This window comes from Felis catus, chromosome D1 (genome assembly GCF_018350175.1).
Source record: "Felis catus isolate Fca126 chromosome D1, F.catus_Fca126_mat1.0, whole genome shotgun sequence".
In the NCBI taxonomy this organism is placed as follows: Eukaryota; Metazoa; Chordata; class Mammalia; order Carnivora; family Felidae; genus Felis; species Felis catus.
Window position 1 is genome coordinate 23,704,351 of NC_058377.1, and position 26,728 is coordinate 23,731,078.

General features: G+C 45.0%; 1 protein-coding gene across 5 annotated transcripts in view; it reads right to left on the reverse strand.

The window, feature by feature from the left end:
* KIRREL3 (kirre like nephrin family adhesion molecule 3) overlaps positions 1–26,728 on the reverse strand; it is a 553,211-nt gene that overhangs the window by 373,468 nt on the left and 153,015 nt on the right. The window lies entirely within an intron of this gene.

Below are 26,728 nucleotides of genomic sequence, written 5' to 3' on the forward strand. Positions count from 1 at the left end.
TTATCTCCTTATCACACATCCATACTGTCAAGATGATATTTCTGGTTAAAAAGTTATAAATATTCCAGACCAAAATATTACCTTGAGATTTTTCTCACCTGACTTCCACCACAGTGAGTGGGAATTCTGCCCAAAAGAAAGGTGAAGAATGAATTCCCTAACTCGTTTAGAGCTTAGTAGCTTCATTATCATCTTGACTACTAGGAACCCTTTTGCCATTAGGACCCATAAGTACAGATACTCGATACTGAGGTTTCGACAATGAACTTCCAAGTAAAGAGTAAGTGAAAAGGGTCCTTAACTCAGAGCTTACTACTATTCAGAATCTATAAAGTGCTAAAACAAAACCAAAGCCCCAAGAAAACAAAACAGTGGATTCTTTTAGGTCACTTTCCTGCCCTGGAGCCCCAAATGCAGAGGACTAATCAGTGACACGGAGGCACCTAAACCTGTTGACCCATTCTTTTGGCTCCAAAGCCTTATGAAAAAAGAAGTCTACCCTCATGGCATTGGCTTACTTGAAACAGACAACGAAAGTCTCTGGACGCTTCCATCATTCTTGAGGATCAAGTAGCCCTTATGAGTTCATTTCCATAAGAACCCTTAGCACGCTATATCCCCCGTCTGTGTCAAGACGCATCAAGCTTCCAGTGCAGCTACGGAGATGACTTGGGTGTCCTCTAGATTCCCGTGGAAGGGACAAGGCTACAGACCCAGAAAGACCCTGCTTCTCTTGTCGGCTCTCACTTGTCTCACTGTGTGACCGCCGGCACAGTACTAACTTCTCTGAACCCACAGCCTACTTCTCTGTAACATGGGGGAAGGATAGTGCCTTTTCAAGGAAATGAAGAGCACAATTTCTGATCACACGATACCGGACACATAATAAGTATTCAATAAGTGTGAGCTATTATTTTTATTATAAGATACGTTTCTTGTTCTATTTTCCCTTTGATGCAGGTTTTATCTACTCTCAATAAACAAAAGCCACACGATAATGGAGTTTTTAACTGGCCTATGTAAAGTTCTTACAAAACCCAAAGCTGAGCTCATCCGCCATAGAAAAGGGAGAATTAGTGTGTGCTGTGAATATTAATGAATAAATGACCTCCTTCCTTATTATGTCTGTATTCAAAACGCTACAACGAGTTCTAGTGATAATTATTGAATTTTCAACATTTATAGAAAAACAGCACATACAGTATGGAGATAATTGCCCCATTGGATTCCTAAGAAAGAGTCAGTTTTCTATAAATATAGACTTTGGTAATTATCACTAGTGCTATGTGTTAAAATGAGAAAGTAGGTAAATAACAAAGAAGAATAGTGTTTATTCATTATCATTCAAATGCATGTCAGCTCAATTATACTAAAATTGCACAGACAATAGGCCAATTGTTTTTCTCCTCTGGGGCAAGACTTCTTTTTGAGTTTATGTTTCCTGAGCTTGAGTGAGGAATCCATTGTTTGGCAAGCCAATGGTATTATAATGGCCACTGCCTTTAGGAGCGGGCTGATGACAGGTTTTCTCTCTGTGCCCTGGGTTCTGTGCCTCAGTTCTGAATGAAGTGTGTTAGAACTGCTTAGAATCGTAACGTTAGAGACCCACTGTGGAAAAAGAAAGTCTTGGCTACAGTTTTATTTATAATCCCTAACGCTGAATGTTAAGGTCAGACCCAGGTACAAATCTCCAAGCCAGGGATCTGCTAAGGGCTCACAAAGTTTCAGGGATGCTCCTAAATCTCCTTTCCACCTCCCTACCCCCAAGCTGTGAAGTCGGCGGCTACATGAATGCAAAAATCTAAGGTTCTTCTTTGCTCCAAGTCCTGCTCTCCATGTTGTTATAGACTAAGGCCACTCTAGGAGCTGCGAAGGCTCACCACAATCAGTAATTGTCCAGGAAAGATACTCAGAGAAGAGAAATAACTGATTTATTAAAAAAGTACCCAGAAATGGCATACGCATGACACTGCTTCTAATCATAGGCTTAGCACCTAAGAGGAGCAGCTGAGCAGAGCCTCGTTAAACAAATGCAGATGTACTGGGCACAATCGAAAGAGGTTACAGGGAACATGTTATTTGACGGAAGGGAGAGCCTGCTGCACTAAAAATAGGGCTAAGGTAAGGAGCAGGTAGTTGTAGGAGCGCAGCCAAAAAAGACCAAAAGGAAAAAGCCAACTCTATTCAAATTAACAGGAAAGAGGGGGAAAAAATAAATGGCTGAACCATTGATACATAGCAAAAGAGCCAAGTGTATAATATAAAACAGCCCCTTTAAGTGGCACCTGGGTCGCTCAGTCTGTTAAGCATCTGGCTCCTGATTTCGGCTCAGGTCATGATCTCACAGTTTGTGAGTTTGAGCCCCACATCAGGCTCTGTGCTGACAGCAGGGAGCCTGCTTGGGATTCTCTGTCTCCCTCTCTGTCCCTACCCGCTCGTGCTCTCTCCTTCTCTCAAAAATAAACAAACATTAAAAAAATATCAGCCCGTCTAAGACCAGAGGAGGCAGAGGAAATAAACAATTCACACCGTGTTTAAGATGTTTACTTTTGTATCCGTCAACTGAAAAGGTAGGAAATGAGGATTTGCCTGAGTCAGAATGGGTTTCCAAGGAGGGAGGACACAGCGGGCTGAGGGTGGTGGCAATGGCAGAGCCAGTTAGCAAAAGCTGATGTTGACTCACATGACATTGCTGGCCAAGGGTTGCAGGTGACCAAGGGCTTCTGCCTCCTGGTCTCCAGAGGCAGGAGGGGATGGGGTAGCAATGTTGCTTCATGGTTCACTCAATGCAAGGGCCAGAGGGAGGGATGGGCCAACTCTGCCCCCTCCTCTGACCAATCAGGCATCCACATCACCAAGCCTCTGATGTCCTATTGGTGGAACCCTTGCATTAGTTACCCACCCCACCCCCCAGCCAAACCAGAGATGATGGCTCGCCTTCTCGTCCCTTCTAGTCCAGAGACAACAAAATGACACTCATGAAATGGCACGCAGAAGGGTAATCCAATGTCAAATGTCAGGTCCCAAAGGGACTGTAATGCTACATGGAGCTCTGTGATCAGAGCTCCCCAAACTTGTTCATGCCCTGAACCCACAGAAAACATAAGAGTAGCAGGTGGTGGACTCATATCTGGATTTGACTCTCTGGGGATCTGGCTGCCCAGCTCCACTCTGGTCTGAGGGCTTGAGGGAGTCATTCTGCGGAACCCCTGGTAACCCACGGTGGGGGAGGGGGAGGAAGAGTCTGACTTGTTCGCAGATAACAGTCCGGGGTGCAGACCCTGGACCTCGGGGTCCCTTCTGCTGGACTCTGGGATGGTCCTCTTCACAAATGCCTCTGGTGAGCCAGTCAGCTCTCTAATCACTGGCTTCCGCAGCGGGGAGGGCCTCGAAAGAGCCGAAGCTGATTAAGTCACCGTGCTCTACAGAAGTGTGGCTCAATCTCAGTGAGAGTATCGGGAACCTTTCCAGGATGTGGAGACTCTGCAGACAACTGGCACAGCGACTCTCTCAGGTGGGCGAGAGCATCTGTCAGAGGTCAGCTTGTAAGACGAGTCTAAATGTCTAGGGCCAGGCACACTGCACAGCTACGCGCCAGAGGAAGTGTGTTCATAGTTGGGGAGGTTGGGGGTGGCTCCAGTAGGAAGGAAAGGCACAGATTACGGGCCAGCTCTTTGCAGTTGCTTCTGACTCCTCAAAAAGGCAAAAAAAATGACTTAGAAAGCCAACTGGCTTTGGAGTTAAGACAGAAAACACTTGAATTCTGCCTCTGCCATTAACTGGCTGCGTGACTTTGAGCAAGTACGCTAACCTCTCTGAGTCTTAGTTTCCTTATTTGATTATGATGACATCTCTCTCACTGAGTTGTTGCATATATTAAATAAAAGCATGTATACAGAGCATCTAGAATGCTATAGGGGACGATAAAATATTAACCACTCCATTTTACTACGTGTGTCGTCTAAAGTAGAAATTGGTTTGAAGTGTGTGTGTGTGTGTGTGTGTGTGTGTGTGCGCGTGTGTGTGTGTGTGCGCTTCTTTAGAATTAACCGGAGGCTTAGGAAATACTACAGAGAAACAAGTCCTTGTTGAGTGGCGGGCTTCCCATCCTTGTACAGACTTTACAAAGTTACTGCATTTGTTGATTCCAGGTCTGCCTCAACCTGGAGTCCATCCCTTGGTCTCTGGTTCCCAAATGCTGCAGGGATTTCACAGCCATTCAACTTCCTCAGATATGAGGCATTTACGAGACTGTGAGTCCCGCAACGGCAGGAAACGTATCCCTATGCGGCTACCCTGGCTCAGAGCCTGCTTCGTGGCGAACCCTCAATACATTTTGTCAAACTGAACTGAACCTACTTGGAGGGCCCCAGGAAACGAGCAGGAAGATGGCATAGTTCCTGGTGAAGACATGCGAGCACCTTTAGGTGTCTGAACTCCCACCAGCCCGGTGGAAGAAGAGGAAGGATGGGGGAGAGGCAGGGCCTCCAGGAGATGACATCAACAGAAGCGTGGCGAGGAAATCTGGGATCCTTAGCATGCCAGGAGCTCTCTGAATCCAGGTCGAGCCCCATGTGCCACTCAAGCAACCCGGAGAAAGAGGACAAAGAAACAGGAAGGAACTACCTGACATTACTCCGCCCTGCTTGTCAAGGCAAAGCAACATGAATATTAATTTCTCAGGCATAATGAGGTGTGGACAAGCAGGAGTGGGCAGACCCCTTGTGTGGGAGGTTGCTCCTTCCTGCCATTTGTCACCGGCAGAATTGATAGATGGTTCTTCCACGCTGCCTCCCAATTAGACATGTGCAGCCGCCCCAATCAAGAGCCCTTCAGGGCAGCTCCTCCCGCAGCTACAAAGGCACCAGGTCCTTTGGGCGGGGCTCAGGTCTGACTTTGGAAGACTGCAGGCAGGATGTGGTCCTCCACGGGCCTCTCTAAGCACAAGGGTGAAACGGTCAAGGAGTCCGTTAGGCCAACCCTATCAAAAGGATTGTGCCTGCAGACAATTTATCAATATGACTTACAGCTTTTTGCCAGGTTCAGAACCAACAACTAACAATTCTCTAATAAAGCTGTGATTCTTAAGCTTTAGAGACTATTGGAATTATCGAGGAAGGATATGAAGAATATCATTATTCTAGACCCCACTCCAAATACTCAGAGTTGGACTCTCTGCCCTTGCCTGGAGTCCAGAGCACTTGGATTCCTTTTGATCCAGGATAATGAAGTTAATTGTCTAATTAATAGCTAATTAAGGTACTCATCTGAAATTCGTATTCAAAGTATTTTCAACAATTTTCATTCACTGATGCAATAGTTTTAGAGCTCCTATCATGCACGGGACAGACACTGTTCTGGGTACACCAAGGAACAAAGCATACAACAATCCCTGCCCCATCTTTGAGATGCCACCTGGCCCATGGGGTACAGAAGGTGCTGCCGTGGGGGGTTGGAACATAGGGCATGTGAGTTCCAGGTTTCGCCCAACAATAAAGTTGGCCATGGATGCAAGATCTGCTCCTTAACTTTCTGAATGAAACTTTATAGCAAGCCTCTCCAAAATGATAATGAAGAAGTTCTGAAGAGAAAGTCAGCCCATCTACAGGTCAAGGTATACTTATCAGACAACTGCAGCTTATCCTATGGTGGGTTCCATGATGATCTCAAGCGAAATCCCCTGTAAGGTATGGATTCTGCCCCAGAAGAGTTCACAGTCTGCACTGGGAAAATGCATAAAACCCAGGGATACAGATGAATAAAGAACCATAGTTACGGGCTACCGCCCTGTAAGAGGTGTAGGATTTTGGTTAAAGCAGGGAGCAGAATTGGAGCATCCAGGGTAGATATCATGGCGAGTGGGGTAGGGGTGGAAGGGCCAGGAGTTCTGGTCGCTAAGTGATAGGGGGAGAGCCTTCTGGAAGGACAAGTGATGAGAAGCAGGAAGAGCACACAGGTTGGAAGCAGAAGGGAAAGTGGCCCAGGCCAAGCAGACCTGTTTTCAAGCCCTATCTTTGTCACTTATTGGCTGTTGGCAGCTACTTATCCCCATTTTCTCAAATGTGGGAACTAAGGTAAGACAGGTTAACACGCACCTCGAGGGGTTTTTGTGAAGATTTGAGGTCATACATCTCAAGTGCCTGGCTTGCTGCTAGCCCTCAGTGAATGGCCGCCATTTTGTGCTGTGCTCTGGAGAGCGAGCAGAGCAGCCTGGCTAGAGTGAGGCCTTGCATTTGGGGCAGGGCTAGCATGTTTTGAACTTTTCAGGTCTGTGGTACGATGGGCACGTAAAATGTTTTTAAGGAACTCCAAAACGCTGCCTCTTTATCTCTCTTGGGACTGAAAGGGCTGATGCACTGGCACGATTTGTGGCTTCACTATGAATGGAGGCCCCTTATCACGGAGTTCATTATCAGAAAGCTTTACTGGATATGAGAAATGTTGTTTCTTCAATTCTCAGGGACAGATAAGCAAGCAATCTCAGAGGGGTTTTCCCAGACAAGACTTCTCTCTCCTTTGTTAGGGCTGGACAAGCTGGCAGGGGAAAAGCCCCAATCACACTTCTCCCTGCCATGAAGCTGACAGAAAACTGTATTTCCATGACCTGGTGGAAAGGCATAGTGATCTTTAGTTTACTTCCAAACAGCATCCCTACCTCTGGGAAGGGCTTATCGGACCATTTTCCAGAATACTTTTTAGCCTGAGACACTACAGTTTTCAGGTGAAGTGGCATTTTGTGTGTGTGACTATGGAAAAATTCTTCAACTACCGTGATCCTCAGCTCCATGATTTATAAAAGGGGAGATATAATCATTCCCTTCTTATAGGGGATGGTAGGCAGAAAAGGGCCCTCCCCGACAAAACAGATGTTTGTATCTTAATTCCTAGAATACGTGACTAGGTTATGTTATGTTACATGGCAAGGAGGGGACTGAGGTCCCAGATGGAATTAAGGTTGCTATTCAGCTGGATGGGGGAATTGTCCTGTGTTACCCAGGTGGCCCAGTGGAATCCCCATGGTCCTTACAAGTGAAAGGGGAAGGCAGGAGTGTTCTTTCCAGAATGGTGCAACATTTGGGAACCCCTGGGTGGCTCAGTTGGTTGAGCGTCCGACTTGGGCTCAGGTCGTGATCTCCTGGTTTGTGAATTCGAGACCCGTGTTGGACTCTGTGCTGACAGCTCAGAGCCTGGAGCCTGCTTCCAATTCTGTGTCTCCCTCCCTCTCTCTCTGCCCCTCTCCCACTCATGCTCTCTCTCTCTCTGTCTCTTAAAAATAAATAAAGGTTAAAAAAAAAAAAGAATGGTGCAACATGAGAAAAGCTTGACTGATCATTGTTGGCTTTGAAGGTGGAGTTGCAGGGGGGCCATGAGCCAAGTAACGTAGGCAGCCCCTAGAAGCTGGAAAAGGCAAGAAACTGAATTCTACCCCAAGGGCCTCTAGAAGGATTGCGGCTCTCCTGACACCTTCAGTGTAGCCCAGTGAGATCCATTTTAGACTTCTGACCTCCAGCACTATAAGATAATACATTTGTGTTGTTTCAAGCCACTACGTTTCTGGTAATTTCCTACAGCAACAACTGGAATGTAACATAGATAGAGTTAATGGAAGAATTAAATGTTGTAGCGTACCTCTAGATCTGTAACCTTGGATAGGACTCTTGACTTCTCTGTTCCTCTGTTGTCTCAAGTGTAAAATGGGGATGATAACATAGCCACCTTGTCGGATTGTTACCAGGAATTAATAACTAATACGTGTGAAGTATTAGAATGTTGCCTGACACATGGTGAGGGTCACATACGTGCTGGTGAATAGTATTACTATTACATAAAGCACGTAGCTGTAGCCTGGCCGCCCGGCCATGGAGCATGTTCTCAAACATAACAACCGTGAGTATTTTTGTCACACGCGAAGGAGAAGGGAGAAGGGATGTGGCTGCCGCTCTAGGACCTTTTCTTCCTCTAACTGCAGTAGCCCCAGTTATAATCCAGGCACAGATCACACATTCCAAGGGTGCCTGCATTTACTTAGTTTCCCTTGTTCCTGGGTTTTTTTTTAATGTTTATTTTTATTTTGGAGAGAGAGAAAGGGAGAGAGAGAGCGAGCGAGCGAGCGAGAGAGAGAAACGGAGCACAAGTAGGGGAGAGGCAGAGAGAGAGACACAGAATCTGCAACAGGCTCCAGGCTCTGAGCTGTCGGCACAGAGCCCGATGCAGGGCTTGAACCCATGGAATGAGAGATCATGACCTGAGCCGAAGTCGGACGCCCAGCTGACTGAGACACCCAGGCATCCCCTTGTTCCTGTTTTAATCTAATTTTAATATATATCTCCTTAAGGAAAGTGGTCTGACCCTGGGTAGTTTTGTCACTCATGTAACACTGACGTGAGTGTTGTTTTACCGTCGTAAAACAAACTGCACTTAGTGACTTAAAGTAGCCATAACTTTGTTATAGCTCATGATTCATGGGTCACGAATTCAGACAGGGAGGGCTTTGAGTTTGGTCTAGTGATTCTTCTGCTTCACCGACTTATTCACGTGGTCCGAGTGGAGGGTCCCAGCCAGCTTCACTCGTGTGTCTGGTGCCGGGGTTGGGCTGGCTGAAAGAGCTGGGGGCTGGGCGGTATGGCTCTTTCTCCATGGCCTCTGTGGGTGCTTAACTTGGACTTCTTCAGGACAGGGCTTCCAGAGACCATTTCTTAAGGGTTGGGCCAGGAAATACACAGCATTACAGGCACCATTTCTTATGGGTCAGAGAGTCAATGGTCCCACCCAGGTTCAATGGGATCCAGTGACGGGACCTCTCAAAGGGAAGGATGTCATGGGCTTTGTGGCCCTCTCCAACCCACCACACGTCTCTTGTGTTCACTAGAGATAAACTAGAGAAAGAGAAATGGGGGACGGATGCAAGTGACGGAGCTATCTGTCCTCCGCAACACAACATGCACTCTAAACGTCCTGGATTCAACTAACATTTATTGACTATCTGCTATTGGCAACTCATTGTGCTACGTGCTTTCATATTCATGATTTATTTTGATCCTCTGAAAAGAAAGCGTGATGCTTCAGTTAAGGCCCAAACCAAAGCCTGGAGGCCATGGGGTGCCAATTGATATCGCTCGTCTAACCTCCAGGGCACTCGCTTTTCATTACAGGCTCATCCACCTTGAGCTTTATGCCTCCATTTTTCTGACTCCAGGCACACAGAATGGCCTCAGCAGGAATGCAGGCTGTCTTAAACATCCGTGTCCTGGGACGATCCCGGGGCACTTTGAATCCAGGTCAGAATGGACTCCAAATGAGCTCATGTTTCTAAAGTGCTTTGAGCTCCTCAGAGAACAGAAGCCATTTAACTCCAGAGCCTGGCTGGTCTCGTTGGTGGGTCCCTACAATGGGGAACATGCTTTGTCATTGCTAGCACCAGGCTAGTGCCTCAGATAAATAGGGGGAAATCAGTCTCCAGGGTTCTCCGTCTGCTGTCTTTTCAGCCACAATAAATTATTTTTCAGAAAAATGGAACTCAACAAAAGAAGAGAGAGGAGTTGGGGGGGGGGAACCCAACCAACCTGACAAGCCTGAAAGGGAAAACAGAATTTCTGCTGCCACGCTGTCCCCAGCTGAAACCATGGAAGCGGATGCTGACAACTGGGTATAGAAGGAGCTGTCCAGACAACTCAGTGCCAAGTGGCTATCAGGAGGGTGGTGAGGAAGGGGAAGGGACCAGGTGGAGAGCCAGGGTGTCTGGCCAGAGCTACCTGTAGATATTCTGGACTCGTTAGCATCCCTCAAAATAAGATCAAGTTGATGCTGATTAGAGCTGAGAACCCCCACAAGCCTGGCATGCTGAGTGTCTGACTCTAGGGTCCCTGAACAAATTGTTTTTCCTTTTCATGCTGATCTTTGTGAACTCCTTGCTGCAGCGTGGTTCGCCCATGGGGACAGGGCTGGAAATGGAAGCACAGGTTGCCTCTTGGCACCTAGCTGTCAGAGCCATCCCAGAGCCTCCCAGGGGGCCCCCAGTCCCAGCAGGAGGGAGACAGAAAAGCATTCTCATCTTACAAGCTGATGTCTGCATATGCAAATGACCCAAAGAGCTCACAGCCTTGAATGGATTCAAAAAACGTTTATGGAGGGCCTACCTAATGCCAAGTGCTTTCACAGAAATACCCTCGTTTCCTCCTCATGACAACCCCGCGAGGCAGGCATTACACCACCTAAGCTTTGTTATGAGGACACTTAGATTCAGAGAGGGTCAACGACTCGCCCAAAGTCACACATGGAGTCCAGGTATAAATATGGGCCTTCTGGTCCTGAGTCCAGTCTGCTTTCCACCATCCAGGAGCTACATATGCTGGGTATGTATGTAGGACATGGCTCCAGGGAGGACAGTAAAGACGGGGCGCTTGGGTTTAAAATACCCTCCAAATTACCCTTAGAGGGGCGCACGGATGGCTCAGTGGGTTAAGTGTCTGACTGTTAATTTCAACTCAGGTGGTGATCTCACGGTTGGTGAGACTAAGCACCACCGGTGCAGAGTCTGCTCCGGATTCTCTTTCTCCCTCTCTCTGCTCCTCCCCCACTTATGCTTGCTTTCTGTCTCTCTCTCTCTTAAAATAAATACATAGGGGCGCCTGGGTGGCGCAGTCGGTTAAGCGTCCGACTTCAGCCAGGTCACGATCTCGCGGTCCGTGAGTTCGAGCCCCGCGTCAGGCTCTGGGCTGATGGCTCGGAGCCTGGAGCCTGTTTCCGATTCTGTGTCTCCCTCTCTCTCTCTGCCCCTCCCCCGTTCATGCTCTGTCTCTCTCTGTCCCAAAAATAAATAAAAAAAGTTGAAAAAAAAATTTAAAAAAAAAATAAAATAAAAAATAAAATAAATACATAAACTAAAAAAAAATATGCTTAGACTCTGAATACTTGACTCAGAACAGGAATTCTCAAACTTTTGGCAGGCTGATGATGGGCTTCTTCTCAGATAATGTTTCCTAATATAAAACAAAATATACCGGATTACAAAAGAAAGCAATTACACTGAAATACACGTCTAAAAGATATTAAAAAACATATTCGTGGCATAGTGAAATATGTGCTTTTTTTTTCAAAGTTTATTTATTTTTGAGAAAGAGAGAGTGCAGAAAGGGCAAAGAGAGAGAGGGAGAGAGAGAGAGAGAGAAAGACAGAATCCCGAGCAGGCTCTGCCCTGTCAGCACAGAGCCCTATGCTGGGCTTGAACTCATGAACCAAAAGTCAGACGCTTAACTGATCCACCCAGGCGTCGCAAAGTATGTGATTCTTTATTAATACAATGCACAATGAGATCCAGTAAAGGTCTACTAATGCCTTCTTTCTTTTTTTTTTAATAAAAAATTTTTTTAATGTTTATTTATTTGTGAGAGAGAGACAGAGACAGACAGAGTGTGAGCGGGGGAGGGGCAGAGAGAGAGGGAGACACAGAATCTGAAGCAGGAACCAGGTTCTGAGCTGTCAGCACAGAGCCTGACGCGGGGCTCGAACTCAAAAACCATGAGATCATGACCTGAGCGGAAGTCAGGGGGCGCCCGGGTGGCGCAGTCGGTTAAGCGTCCGACTTCAGCCAGGTCACGATCTCGCGGTCCGTGAGTTCGAGCCCCGCGTCGGGCTCTGGGCTGATGGCTCAGAGCCTGGAGCCTGTTTCCGATTCTGTGTCTCCCTCTCTCTCTGCTCCTTCCCCCTTCATGCTCTGTGTCTCTCTGTCCCAAAAATAAATAAACGTTGAAAAAAAAAATTAAAAAAAAAAGAAGTCAGATGCTTAACGAACTGAGCCACCCAGGTGCCCCAATGACTTATTTCAAGTAGGGAAGAGCATAAACAATATTTTGAGACTTTTGCAAAAACAGCAATGTGCAATGGAAATACCTGAGATTGTGATCGGTGACAAAATCACAGGTAACTGCTGTTACCACTGTCACTTTTGTCTATGTTTATAATTAAAGGGTGTAGTAAATTTCTGTTAAAAGTTGGTGAAAAAAGAATATGGCTCTTCCCCCCCCCCCCCCGCCCCATCCAAGTTCATTGGCTCCCTTGAATTCCCCTGGCTGAGCACACCACGTATATTTACACATTTAATCCCCATGATAACTCGGTGAGATAGGTACTCCTACTATCCCCATTTTACAGATGAAGAAAAACTGGGCCACAGAGAGATTAAGTAACTTGCCCAAGGTCATTGAGTTGACGTGAGTCATCAGTTTCTTTTTCTCTAAGTGGGGACTCTGCAGCTTGGAAATAACATCTGAAAAAGAATCTTCCTTCTGGGTTCTCCCTAATTGGGTTCAGCCTGACAGGTGCATTTTGGGGTTTGAACCTGCCCGTCTTCCTCTGCCCAGTTCACCAGGGTCAGGAACCACAAGGAGAATGGCCCCTCCCCATTTTAGGTGGACCTGTCTCCTGCTCTTCCTCCCTCCCCAGGTCTTTTCTGTTCTTCACCTTCTTTACTAGCCACTCCCCCTCCTGCAGATTTTCTTTTTCCTTCCTTCCTTCCTTCCTTCCTTCCTTCCTTCCCTCCTCCCTCCATCTTTCTCTTTCTTTCTTTCTTTCTTTCTTTCTTTCTTTCTTTCTTTCTTTCTTCTTTTCTTTCCATGCTGTTCCCTCCCTAGGCCTGGTTTACTCCTAGTCATCTTTCAGATCCCCCCCCAACCCCCCACTTCACAGAAGTCTTCCTTCCCTGAATAGACACGCACCCATTACATTTGTCCACAGCTCTGAATGTCTCTTCCCCCTGCTACTTAACCAGCATGGTGAGTGAGCATCCATTAGTGTGACAGTTACATTAACATCTGTTTCTCTTGCTAGATAGTGAGTGCCCTGAGTTGGGGACTCTACCTGGTTTTGATCACCTTTATATCCCCAACCCCTCATCTGTGTGCCTGGAACAATGGAGACGCTCAGTAACCGTGTGCAGAGGGAATGAATGGAGACCGAAGGAACCACTAGTCCTGGAGACATCACGATTTCTTCGCTATGATTACTGACTTAACTTGACCCCCGCCCCCACATTACCACGTAACCAATCATAAGATTCTTTGATGGCTATTTATGAAATGGGTCCTTTTGTCTCTCAGGCCTCTGGATCATGATTCTTTCTCTCCCCTGAATCTCCTCCAATTTTTTCAAACGTTATTTCTGCTTTGAACTTCCAGGATTCAGATGTTCTGGGAAATAGCTGTTTGAGGCGTCGGGAGACATCACTCAACGCAGATGCTGGCTCTCTTCCAAAGGTATGTGTTCTGCTCTGCCGAAAGGCGGGCGCCTGTCGGGTCTCAACCTGGTGTTACCATTTCTACTTGCCTCTAGGAATGACTTTCTAAGATGGGAAGGCAACCAACAGGTATCTGTCATCATGCCTGAAGTGCTTCCCCATAAAACATAATGTTTCCATGAGGACATTTCATTCTGACCCAGAAAGAGAGTTTCTGCCACAGTTTCTACGTCGCTGTGTTGAAATGCAACAGCAGAAGCAGAGACCCCCCCCCCCTTTCCCAGTCTGTTTGAATTATGGTGGGATCAGGTGCTTTCTCTTGTCTGTTTTTGGGGAGCTTGCCACCCAAACTGCCTTCGGTTTACTTTGAAGTTTCCCGTTTTACAGCTTGGTACGGTATTTAGATAAATAATAGGAATCAACTGTCATCCACTCCTCTGTGCCCCCTGATATTAAGAACTGACTTGAGGAAGCAGGACTCTCCATTGAAAGTCTTCCCAGGCTCAGTTGCTTCATTAAATTTCATGCTTTGGACAATCTGGACTGTTCTAAAGGTAATAAATAGCGTCGTCTCTTCTGAGGATGAGGAACATAGTAATGGAAGTTAGAAGATACTCATTTGAACCAGCTTTTCAAATAATCCTCAACTACTCCAAAATAGGACATGGCATCACCTTATCGTACGGTGTCCCCCTGGATACAATTCCAACAAGTCACCTAACGTTAAGAGCACTGGGCTTTAGAATCGGAGTGATCTGGGGCACCTGGGTGGCTCAGTGGGTGAAGTGACTGACTCTTGATGTCAGCTCAGGTCAGGATCTCACGGTTTGTGGGTTCAACCCCCGCGTTGGGGTTTGAGATTCTCTCCCTCTCTCTCTCTGCTCCTTCCCAGCTCTCTCTCTCTCTCTCTCAAAATAAATAAATAAACTTAAAAATAAATAAATAAATAAATAGAATCAGACTGATTTGGGTCCAATCTCAGCTGACATGTCACCTTGGTGGAGGGGTGTTACTTATCTTCTCTGATTTAGTTTCTCATCTGTACAAAAAGGATACTATTACTTACCTTAGAGGATAATTATGGGCATCAAATAGAAAAAAGTACGCCAAGTATTTAGCACAGTGCATGACACTTAGTAAACTTTCATTAAATGACAGCATTTTTAAGAACGGGTGGTTCGCCCAGTGACTCACCGTGTATCCTGGTTTACGACTTCTACTTTATGAGTGCTTTACACCTTATAGGCTCCCGGTTAATCCATATACCCACTCTATAGACTGGACATTGTTTTCCCGTCTGGAGGTGGGAATGGCGAGGTGGCATGAGTTTTGAGGCTGCATAGTTAGTGACTGGAGAAACTCCTAGAAGGTAGCTCTCCTGGCCTCTGTCACCTGGGGCTACTGTCCCCACATGTGCCTTTGCTGTCTCCTAGGGAGACATCTTGGAAGTCATTGCATATGGGCTCTGGATTTCTTGGAATGCAACATTTTAAAATGAAATGAGATTCTAAGAACAGGAGTGGTTGTCTAATGTGCTTTCTAAACAGCAAGGATGAGGGGAGGCACGAGAACACCTAAAGAGAGCCCCCTACCCCCAAGGGCCAATCAGCACTTACATCTGGCATTCTAGGTGCCTCACCCCTGCACCCCTACCCAGCCCTGTGCAGAGTCTCTGCAGGTACTCTCAGGAATGGCCAGGCCAATGGCAGCTTGTGAAATGAGTGTGCAACCTTTAAAGATGGTGACTTTGAAAAGCATCCTCATGTCTAAGTTCTGGCGCTTTTAATTAGTTAATTAAATTTAATTTCTTTCTTTCTTTCTTTTTTTTTTTAAAGTCAGAGCTGACCCAGATTGAGTAGTTTGGTTCCTCCGGAAGTAGTGTCTGTGATCAGGGTTTGACTGTAGGGAATTTACTGGGGGGTGATGATGCCCAGGGCAGGTACGAAGGAGTGGGAAAACAAGATGCGGAAGAGGAAAGTCAATAGGAGAGCACGTTACTGAGCCTACCTCTAGGAGTGCTGATTTGAGACCTCCTGCTAAGTACACAGAGTGCCTCCCAGATGTGTCCCCAGGAGAAAGGAGACTGCGGAGTCTATCCCCTGTTCCTGTCTCCAATGCGGAGTGGTGACTTCCATGAACCCTTGTACACAGGTCAAGAAGACTCTTGTGGTATCGGTGAAGGCTCTGGGGCCTCCTCTATCTAAACAGCCATCTAACAGGATGGAAGCACAAGGGGAGTCTGAGCGACCGCAACCATGGCCTTGTCCAGACCACTTTGGGCTAACATCTTAGACAGACCTACGGGACTGTGTCCCCCACCCCAGGAAAGACAAAGAGTGAAAGTCACAAGGTGTAGAAATGGATGTGAAAAGAAGTCAATATGTGTGTAAAGTAATTCGTGAATTAATAGCTTTTGTTAATCACTCCTGGGCGATTAAAAAGATCTTGGTCAATCTTTTTGATGAAGAGTCACCCCCTAGATTCTACAGGCATTAAAATGCAGTCAGAGGTAAGCTATTTGCCTTCAAGGTACGATTTCAAGGGCCTCAAGGTTCAAACCACTTAAAAAATGATCATGAACGTACAGCTGACACACGATGTTATGTTAGCTTCAGGTATACAACGTAGTGATTCAACAGTTCTATACCTTACGCTCACCACCATAAGAGTAGTCGCCACCTGTAGCCAACAATGTTGTTACAGTATTATGGACTGTATTCCCGTATGCTGTGAAGCCACTTTCTTGCCTATTCCGGAATTACTTAAAATCCTCGTCTTGCGGGTCAGCTTGGCTTGGGAAGACTACTTGTTCAGTGTTTATTCACATAGCTGTTCCTTTAAGCAATAGTTATTGAGAGCTGCTGGGGGCCAGGGACCAAGCATGGGGGTATGGTGGGTTAAGACAATAGCTGGAAAGAGGTAAAAATGGATGCCTCGTAAGAACCTGCAGTATACAAAGAACGATTAAGAAACACAAGGGGAAAGACTTTGCCATAAAAAGGCAAACTATGATTAAATGCTCACTGAATGGAACAGAGTCAGATGAGAGCAGTGGGAACTTGCAGGGAGGGTTCCAGAAGGCCGAAGTCGCCAAAAAGGCTGTTGGGAAGAAACGAGTTTTGACCTGAGCCTTAGCCGTATGTGCATGGTCTTGCCACAGTTCATTTCTTAAACATGCGGACACTTTCGTTTCTTTTATTTTCTTCTTCCAGGCGAAACCTCTCAAGGTGCGGAAAGAACACTATGAGGGTGGCAATGGTGGCCATGTTATGATCGTAAGCCCCTGGTTGCCTCGCAAAAGAAAAAACAATACATCCCGTTAACCAGTGGCAATCAAATTGCTGGTGTGCTTGCCAGCCATTCGTGAATGAACAACCTTTGCTAATCACTCCGCGTTGATATTTATCATAGGTACATTTTACAAGATGAATTCTGTCATCGATGCGGGCAGCTACTCACCAAGTCCCACCAGCAGCTGCAAATATTCATTAATAATATTTTGTTTGGGTTCCCACTTGCCACCTTCCACCCTCGTGCTTCATAAGTATGAACAGCATCATTACCAAGCGGCGCCCGCAGAACGGAACACAAAGGCAACTCGGAAATTTTAAATGAAAACAGATGTTGAGAAATGCCATTATCCCATGCATGCTACAATAAATAGCATTAACATTTCTAAGTGACGGCCTTCTGAATTGGACTGCAAGGAGCTCACATTTACAATTAAATGAGGAACTTATCCTTTTGCATCCCTGGATTCTACAGGTGGCTTGGTGACAGTCATTGCTTAGTGTTTCGATTTTAGTGTGGCTGTTAAGAGCCAGCGAGGCAGGGATTGGACAGGCAGGCATTTAGAAAGGTGTTGGTGCCAGATGCATTCATCGCCTAACTGCCTGGATGCAAAACTAACTTAGCATAGCAGCTGAAGTGTGAGAGCTCTTGAAATGATTTCTTCCCAAACAGTACACTTCCCTGTGCCAAGAAGCGGTATTATTGTTTATGTCACCGAGGACTGGATCCTGAAGCCTCCATCCATTTTGTCATTAGATGGCCCTTCATTAGAACAATCAGAAGATAGATCACACTACAACTACTGGAATGTTGTTTTACGGCCAAGGAGTACATCCACATGTGTCTTTATGTATGGTGTTCAAATATTAATTTAAATCTGAGTGTATTAAAATCATGCAGACTTTATAGATACTAAATCTTGGCACAGTAATTAAGGGCATGGACTGTGGATGGTGCAAAATTGAGGTGGAATCCTGGCACTGTCACTTTCTAGCTCTCTGGTCTTAAGCAACTTGTTTATTCTGTATGGGTCACACCATCTGCATCTGTAAAACATGGACAGTGATATTTACTTTAGGGTTGCTGGATAAGTATCAAAAACCTGACACGATACCTACTGAATAGCTTCTGGCTTAAGCTCAATTTTGAGATCACTATCCTATCTATTCACTGATACAAGATCACCTTCACCAAGGTAACGTTCTAGAGGGGACTGAGGGCTAGAGAAACACTGGACTCAATAAATTAAGTCAGGGCACAGCTTTCTCAAGGGGTGTACTCACTATTTGGTAAATTTCTCTCTCTCGTTCCCTCTGTCTCCACGCATCCACCCATCCATCCATCCATCCATCCATCCATCTTTCCATCCTCTTCTATTCTCAATAACCATCTAAGCCATCAGGTGACCTCTACATAGCCTGAAAGCATTCCCTAGAACCATTGTGTTTTCAAATCGGTATGCATAATTTTGAGGGTCTCAAGGCACTCTAGAAGCAACAAATGCAACCTTCCTTAATTGGCTCAGGAACTGTTGAATGTGTCCCTGAATAATTTGTGCTCCAAACTTATATGGTGGGGTTACACATAACAGAAAATATGTATTTTGTTTTGTTTTGGTTTTGTGTTTGAAATGTACTGGACCTGGGATACTTCCTGAGGGGAACCTAATACCTTCTTACTAAAGCAAGAATGTCAAGTTGTAAGTTTGCAAACACTAGTCAAGGTGATGGGTAGACAGAGTAGGTCAAAGGACTAACGGCATACCATTGGCCAAGCAGTTGGAAAGTCTTATTATTTGTAAAAATTATTTAGAAACTGCCTCCATGGCATATAAATGGTTGACATGCAGATGCAGATACTCATTCATCCAGCTATCTATCTAAACTGCATAAATAATATAGTCGTGTCTTTATATTTTATCGGTTTTCTACTATTTAAACCTTGGAACTCTGAAAAATTAAATAGTATTTCCCCATCAAATACTTCTGCATTTTCTTTTAAAACAAGGCAAATGAGCCGCGGGTCCCAGATTCCACAGCAAGTGAAGGTTCAAGAGGATAACAGGGTCAAGTTATTCATGTGCTCGATGGTATGTTCGGAATGAATGTAGGTATGTACATTATGTGAATAAATGTTTCTTCCTTGGCTCAGTGTTACATTAAATGAGAATTAACAGCATCTACTAATGTTAGGCCTTGGGGTCAATGTATGTTTGTTTTGAAAGCGAAGCTCACCCAATGATTATACAGTGGGGAGATAAATGTGGTGGAGAAAATAACTAAACGGACATGAGAAAATTTGAATTGCTTTCAAACAAACCTGCTCCTATAAGGAGATCCCTGGAAGAGAGTGTACGTAAAGGCAACCCTTCCCCCACCTCCTGGTAGCTGAAATTATCCTAAGGAAAGCTGGAGGCTGGAATGTATTTCAAGACAGCAGATTCAAAATGACTCAGAGCTAGAGCTGGATATCTCATTAGGGTAGAACCAGATCGGGAGATAAACTCGTGGTACCACAGTATTACCCTTGCAAATTTACGCTCCTAAAGGGTTTTCTTTGGAAGGGCCCTGCTTTCTGAGCTGGCGCATTGGGCTTGCATACTGGGATTTTTTTTTTTTAACAGTAAAATAGTTGTTTATTAGCATCATGCAATAAATGACAAAAGTACTGAGTAATATTCAAGCTAATCTCTCTCTTGGGTTTGGCAAACTACTACCTATTGGGGGCCAAATCCAGCTCATGACCTGTTTGTAGAAATACAGTTTTATTGGCACACAGACTCTTTCATTAATGAGCGTTGTCTATGGTTGAAACAGGCACCATATGATCCACAAGACCTAAAATATTTACTATCTGGCCCTTTAAAGAAAATATCTGCCAACTTTTGCTCTATCTGTAACGCAGCAAGGCTGGTCAGCCTCTATTTCCTGTACATATTTTACATACACCTAACCCGGGGTTTCTCAACCTTGGGACTATTTATACTTGGGGCTAGATACTTTGTTGGGAAAGAGGGGGCTATTCTGTGCACTGGGAGATGTTTAGCAGCATCCTTGATCTCCATTCTCTAGGTGCCTCCCATTTGCGACAACCAAAATTATCTGTAAGACATTGCCAAATATCCTCTGGTGGGCAAAATCACCCAATTTTGATCCCTGACCTAAACTATATGTTCCCTCTGATCCCACCAATTAGGACCTGACAGTTTCGTGCATCTTGCAGGCTGTGGCTTGATACGTAACTGCAACAGACTGGTACTTCATGTGGCCAGCAGGGCAAAGCAGTGTCAAATACTTTTCCCACTGCTTCCCAAGGCCAGTGGGCGTGCGTTGTTTCTCGTCACTGACGAAGCACGCTTCATCAAATCATTAAGTGTCCTTATTCAGTCTTTGGAAAGAGTTTATTACTTTGTGTCTGGAAGGGGTCAGGAAATGAGCACGGGGTTATTGCTAACCATTTTCTACTACATGTGGTTTTAACTACATGGGTTTTTTTTTTTTAATTTTTAAAAATTTACATCCAAGTCAGTTAGCATATCGTGCAATAATGATTTCAGGAGTGGAGTCCACATACTGGGAATTTCTTAATGAGCGGATGTGCATTCTGGAAGGGTCAGCGTGGCCCAGGGTTCAGCAACTGGGAAAACAGAAAACCTCTTCCTTCTTAGTCTGGACTCTTTCTCTGAACCTTTCCTCGTCAAGGACCTAACAGGGCTTGTTTCTGTGTTACCGTTTGGGGGCACAGACGGCATATTCCTTTTAACATGGCCTTGTTCGAGGAGACTTCGCCGTGGCACACAGATCAAGCTATGTTAAAATAACGTGAAAGGTCTGCACTGAAGCAATCCAAAGCAGAGAATTCCAAGTTTCAGGCTGCCATCCCACCTTTAAATCAACTGAATGTGCCCATGTACGGCTGTCCATAGGCTCTTCTCACTGCTGTTATCCTTATAATAGGATCATTCAAGTTCTCTTATCTAGTCTCCTAGATGCTCGGCTCTGACTATTTCAAACAGAAGTGATTTGTCACACACCTTCTTCCTGAAAACAGCACAAGCATAAAGCAAGCTTGCTTTAATGTGGGGCCCCTGGTCTTCCCTTTTCTGCCACATATTTTACTTACAGAGGTAATGAGCCCTTGAAAGCATGAAATAGGCACACGTAACGCATCACACAAAGGCACACACAAGTGCCGGCTAAAATAATGGATGGCAAATGGGACTCACTGGTGGTCCGGAGGCCAGTTTGTTCACTGCAGGCCCATGTGGCCACTTCCTGGTCAACAGACAAATGCATTTGATGACCTCTACCTGCGCATTTGCCGCAGGAGCTAAATTTTGCCTTGTTAACCACTCATCTGCGGCTCCCACTTATTAAGCAACCTTTCGGGTATCAGCAGCATTCTGCTAGGAGAACCATGGAATGAGTTGCCAAGTGTTCCCTTCCATCAAAACATGCAAATTGGAATCCCTTTGTGAAGACAGGCGATGACACACTACCGTGTCTGAAGAATGTACGTTTAGCCCCCTGAGCACGGCGTATCTCCAGGTAGATGAACAGGCTGCTGACACATGGAGCTCTCTGCCATGTTCAACAAACCCTGATTGGAAATCATGACTCCGACCACTCCATCTTCCTGAGCTCCATATTTCTCTCTGATCCTTGTTTTTACAGGTCTGAATAAGTCTTACGCTCTTGGAAATGATGTTCAGCCTCCATGTGACTCCAGACTCGTGAGGAGGAACAAAGACCATGTCGCTTCCTATGGTTTTATTCCCTTGGAAGTCTACATTTTGTATCAGTCTTCAGGGCTTGCCACATCTCTTCTTTCAACTTCTATGCCTTCAGCACCTGCTCCCCTGAAAGCACCCACCCAAATTTACCAGTACTGGGGACAAAGCTTGTCTTCTCTCCTAATTAAGATTTTTTTTTTCTATGTTATAATTTTGTACAAGGGGGGTAGCCAAAATACAACCATTAAATCTATGGCAATCCACATAGAATTTCAAATTGCGGTTTGAGGTTAGATCACCCATAATTCCCAGAGCCACTCTGTAGGGGTCTTATGATCCCATCACATGACCTTCTATTGGGGCAGGGTGCTGACGCTGCCGTAGCTGCCATGGCCTGGAATTTGGCTGGAGAATGATTTCTTTCAAGAGCTGACTTTCCACATGACTGTAATAACCATCGGAGCAGGTCAAAACCTGGGCGGAACAACTCATTGGTATGGCAATTAACACCTTATCCAATTCGAGGCAAAGAGAAAAGCATGAGTCATAGACACAATGCAGTAGTTACTTTCCTTTTAGAAGCCCTGAGAATCCTGTCTATCAGACTCTGGCTCTTGGCAGGAGCAAGAACAAACCAATGACGCTGTAGATCATTCCAGCAACTCACTATTGAGGAACGATTAGATCACTCAGGGGCGCTCTGAATGCCATTACCGAATATTATTTTGAGACACCGTTGGTCTGAGATTCTGCCACATAAGAGTCTTGCCCTATCCCAATTTGTAAAGAAAATCATTCTCGTGGCTGGAGTCTCAGCAACCACTGACTCACAGTCCTTGCTCGCTGACGAGCACTGTGTGACAGGCGGTGTGCACTCCAGTGCCAGCAGTATTCTCCTATGCACAGCTGGCAGAGTGGCCGCTAGTCCGTGCACCCTTCCAGACACGTTAGGAACACTCCACAGCTGGCACATAATTAGAAGCTCAGTGCAAGCAAATCATTGCTTTTTTCGTGAGCGTTCCTCCTATCGATCATGCTCAGAACATAGCAGCTCCACCCACATGACAACAAACATATGACAACAAACAGATATCGGGGTGGGGGGGGGACACAGGTGCATCCAGTTGTGCATTTCTCAGTGGCTTCCCTGCCACTTCTCTACTTTTTACATTTTGTTTGCAATTTTCTATTTCTCCTATTGTGGAATTTTCTAACCGATGTCCTGTGATTGATTCTCAGTGGGCTGAATTCTTCCGCAGACTTATCTTTAATAATGTCACCACATGAAGAAATAACACAAAGCAAGGAATAGCTGCTTTGGTCTCTATATCTCCCAGGGTTTGGAAATAATTTTCTCCCAGAGACATCCTTGACATGCCCAGGAAGCTATATGGCACTTGCTCAGGCTTAAGAAGGTTCTGTGACCATTAGTGGCAGCTAAGATGTAGCCACAGGTTTTACAGGCTGGTGGAAACTTAAAACAAATGTGTGATGTCCTGCCCTTGGATGTAAGGGAACAATCACATCTGAAAACGTACACGTCAGCCAGAGAACAAAAGAAAAGCAGCCAGTAAGATCCAAACTCCTTACAAATCTGGGTTTGCTCATAAAATAGGAAAATTCAACCCAATTAACATTTATTAAACACCTAGTCTGTGCTTGACCTTGTAAGTGCTGAGTGTGGAGGCAGAGTGTTCAGACTTGATCTCTAGCCCCGAGGAGTTTACAGTATACCCAATGCAAACAGAGGCATGGGCAAAGCCCTGGGGCTGCTCAGAAGAGAAAAGCTGATTTTACATGCAGGGGTGCACCTGTGAACTGGGTACTGAGGAGGGTGTTGTAAAGAATTTAGCCTTGCCCCCAAAGATTCTGGCCTTTGCCAGTGTCTTTGGCAGTATTCTAGCGTCTTCATTTGCCTGGGAGCTTTGGTTCACACTGTATGGTCTACCAATTAGGTCAGGGGCTTTGGGTTGCAAGGTATGGGTGACTGAGATCAACCATGAGAATGATCAATCAATCAATCAACCATGCCTGTATGACGGAGCCCCAATAAAAACACTGAACACTGAGGTTCTGGTGAGTTCCTCTGGTTGGCAACACTCCCTATGTGCTGTTAGACATCAATACCAGGATGGTAATGCACCCTGACTCCCTAGAAAGAGGACAATTGACGCTCTGCGTTCAGTACTTCCCCAGATTCTGCCCTGAGCTCTTCTTCCACTGGGTGACTTGAAACCTTCCCCTGCAGAAAACCTTAATTATGAGAATAATAGTTTCTAGTGAGTTCTCTAAGTTGCCCTAAGAAATGACCAAACCTAAGGGTGGTTTTGGGAACACTCTTGAACTTGTAGTTGATGTCAGAAGTAAGGTAATCTCTTGGGGGGACTGTTTCATTTAATTATTCACTTGGTCTAACTCACACAAGGGCGAGGGCGAGTTTGGTAGGCAGAGACCAAAGGTGCCACAGAATAACTATTAAACCTGATATCTTCAAGGGTCCTTCCTGGTATAAATCCTGACTCCAACAAAGCCTTGATAAATAGCCTTTGTTCTCCTTACCAGGATTCTAAGGTAAATGATAAGGACCAGAGCCAAGCAGATATAAGGAAGATGAACAGACTGCCTGAATTTAAGTTAAACCAAATAGTTCAAAAAGTCTTTATTGTACTGACAATCCCGTTAAAGATGCCTCTCAGACTCCCAGAGAATGGAGCTGTTTTTCTTCCCTCCCTCCTTCCCTCCCTCCCTCCCTCTTCCTTCCTTCCTTCCTTCCTTCCTTCCTTCTCTCTGTCCTTTCTTTTCTTTCTTTCTTTCTTTCTTTCTTTCTTTCTTTCTTTCTTTCTTTCTTTCTTTCTTCTTTCTTTCTTTCATTTTTTGCCTCATGAAAGTACATGGTAGCAAGAAAGCCAACTTCCTCTTTGCAGATATGACTTGTGTAGAGAAGAGAAAACATGCAGAGATTTTTCCTTGACTCCTAATGGCAGAATGGGTCAATAGACCCCCAGTTATAAATTATAACCTCCAAGTGCACAAGACGGCCATTGTTCCAGGGCATGAAGCATCAAGTGTTTCATGATAAGATTTCAGAGAGGGCCCCCTCCTTCAGGAAGCTCTCCCTGAAGCTAGTGGTCATGAAGATATGCTCTCATGATATGTGCATGCCTCAGCTATAGCTCTTCTAACAGCACAGCAAACTTAGCTGTGTACTACCCCCTGGCAAAACCTGAGATCCCTAATAACAGGGTCAGCGGGACCTTGCTTTGATCTTAGGTACCTTGGACTCTGATGTGCCTGACGTACAGAAGGAATCGGGTAAGTATTTTCCGGTTAAATAGATGAAATGAACGAAACAAGCACTTCAGACTAGTGCAGTACAAAGGAAAGAAGAGAGGTTCTGGAACACAAAAACACTTGGTTCAAATATAATTTCAGTGTTTAACAAGTGTGTGACTTTGGGAAGATGGCAATGGTTTAAAACTCAGTGTCTTCAACCATGAAATGGGTTTAATCTACCCAGCCTTGTCAGACTGAGGGAGACAACAATGTGAAAACACTTGCTCAATGTGCAAAAAAGAAAACTTCCAAATACAGCTCAGAAAACATTTCAAAACCCCGAATGAAAGACTGTGACCCTCATCCACAACAATGTTCTGAGCCTCAGGGTAGGAGTAGAAACCTAGTGAATTGGTGGGTTGGATTCTCTATCATCAGATTACTTCCGTAATAATGACAAGGGACCCAGATGTCATCTAAGACATGGGTCTAGAATAGGAAGCCTCCCTCCAACTTTTCCTATCCTATGATCATCACAGAGTCACTCTGGGATAAAAATATCAAAGCAACAGGGGGAATAATGGCTCCATTTCCTTGGAATTGAAGTACAGGTAGTCCAGCTACAAGTAATTTTACAAAAGATGTCAGCAGTCTGGCAATTGAGATTAAAGGTGATTTTGTCAAAACACAACCCAACCTCTCACACTGGAAGCTTTGTTTATTTCACATGGGACAGCAACTTGCTATCCATTTCCAACAACTTACAGTGTATGGCCAGAATCCCGTCCTATCTCTCTATACTTCTAAAGCCTGAAAGAACTGCCATTTATAGAAACGCATCTAGGAAATAATCTATAGTTAAATGCAAGGTTGATTTATCATTACCTCGGGTTATTTGGAATTCACATTCTTTATGGTACTAATCCTGTCCCCAGACCTCTAAGTCATTGCCCATCATTCCTCTAACAAATAATAATAAAAAAAAAATCGTACTCAACATTATATTTGGACATCATCTGTCTGGAAGGTAATAAGATACAGCAACGGCAATGATTGAAATGAAGGGAAAAGATTGTTAATATAATAGAGGTTTCTACTGGGCATGCTTTAAATCAATGTACAGAAGCAATTTAAACAACCCATCCTGTCATCATGTTTAAAGCACATTGATTTCTCTCTTTTTCCCCCTTGTGGTTTTTATCTCTCAGGCTGTTTTTCCCCTTCCCGTGGATCTGGATCGCAAGTCAAAGGAAAAGAAACTTCAAGGGGACTGGCTGAAATAACCTGAGTGACAGGCTGCCCCTCTTAGAACATTTCTAATAAATCAAGGGGAAAAACAAATCTCCGCCATAGTGCCATGTTTGACAAATTGAAATTAAATTGCACCAACTCCGGGAAGCCAAGATGGCCTGTTCTGATATTTCTTCCCCAGGCTTAACAGTTAACAGGTAAGAGAGGATGTTTGAGCATTATGTTTTTAAAAGAATCCCCCTGAACTCCGATCATCATGTGACTCTCAGTCTCAAATCCATATTCAGTGTGGACCACGGGTTCAGGGGCTAAAAATAAACATGGATATTTTTACAGATAGATGTATATGTATCTTTTTCCTTTAATTTAAAAATTATTATCTTGGGGAGAGTGGTAAATGGAATTTTTTGCTAGCAGTGAATTTTTGGCGTTATCAGCTGTCAGGCTGGAAAAATGTATGGCAGTAATAAAGGGCGGGATATATGATCCATAAATAAAGAAAAACGGGACTTGTTTGGCATTATAAAGTTTTAATGCCTTTAGGTAGCAAAGACTCCAGTCAAATCCCCTTCCTTTAAATCTTCTTACACTCTTTTCAGATTGTGTCTCTTCAGCTCCTCCTTCAAAGCCTATAATTGGTGTGCTCGAGCTGGAGAGACCCTGAATACCGAGAAAGAAAGGCCACACCCTTGGCTGGCTCTATGTGAGAACTGGACCTTTCTTCTTCTGTAAGGTAAGGATGAAGAACACGTCAGGCTCATAGCCAATGATGAGCCAGGAGAAGGTTTTTCACGGAGAAAATGTTTGTGGACAGTTACCTTTTCTCCCCTCTGTTCCTAAGAATTTCCATATGTTGCTGAAAATAATGACCAACATCACCGACAACATCTATCCATCACTAACAATATGCCAAGGTCAGGGTGGGCCGCTGTAATGACCGCAATGAATGA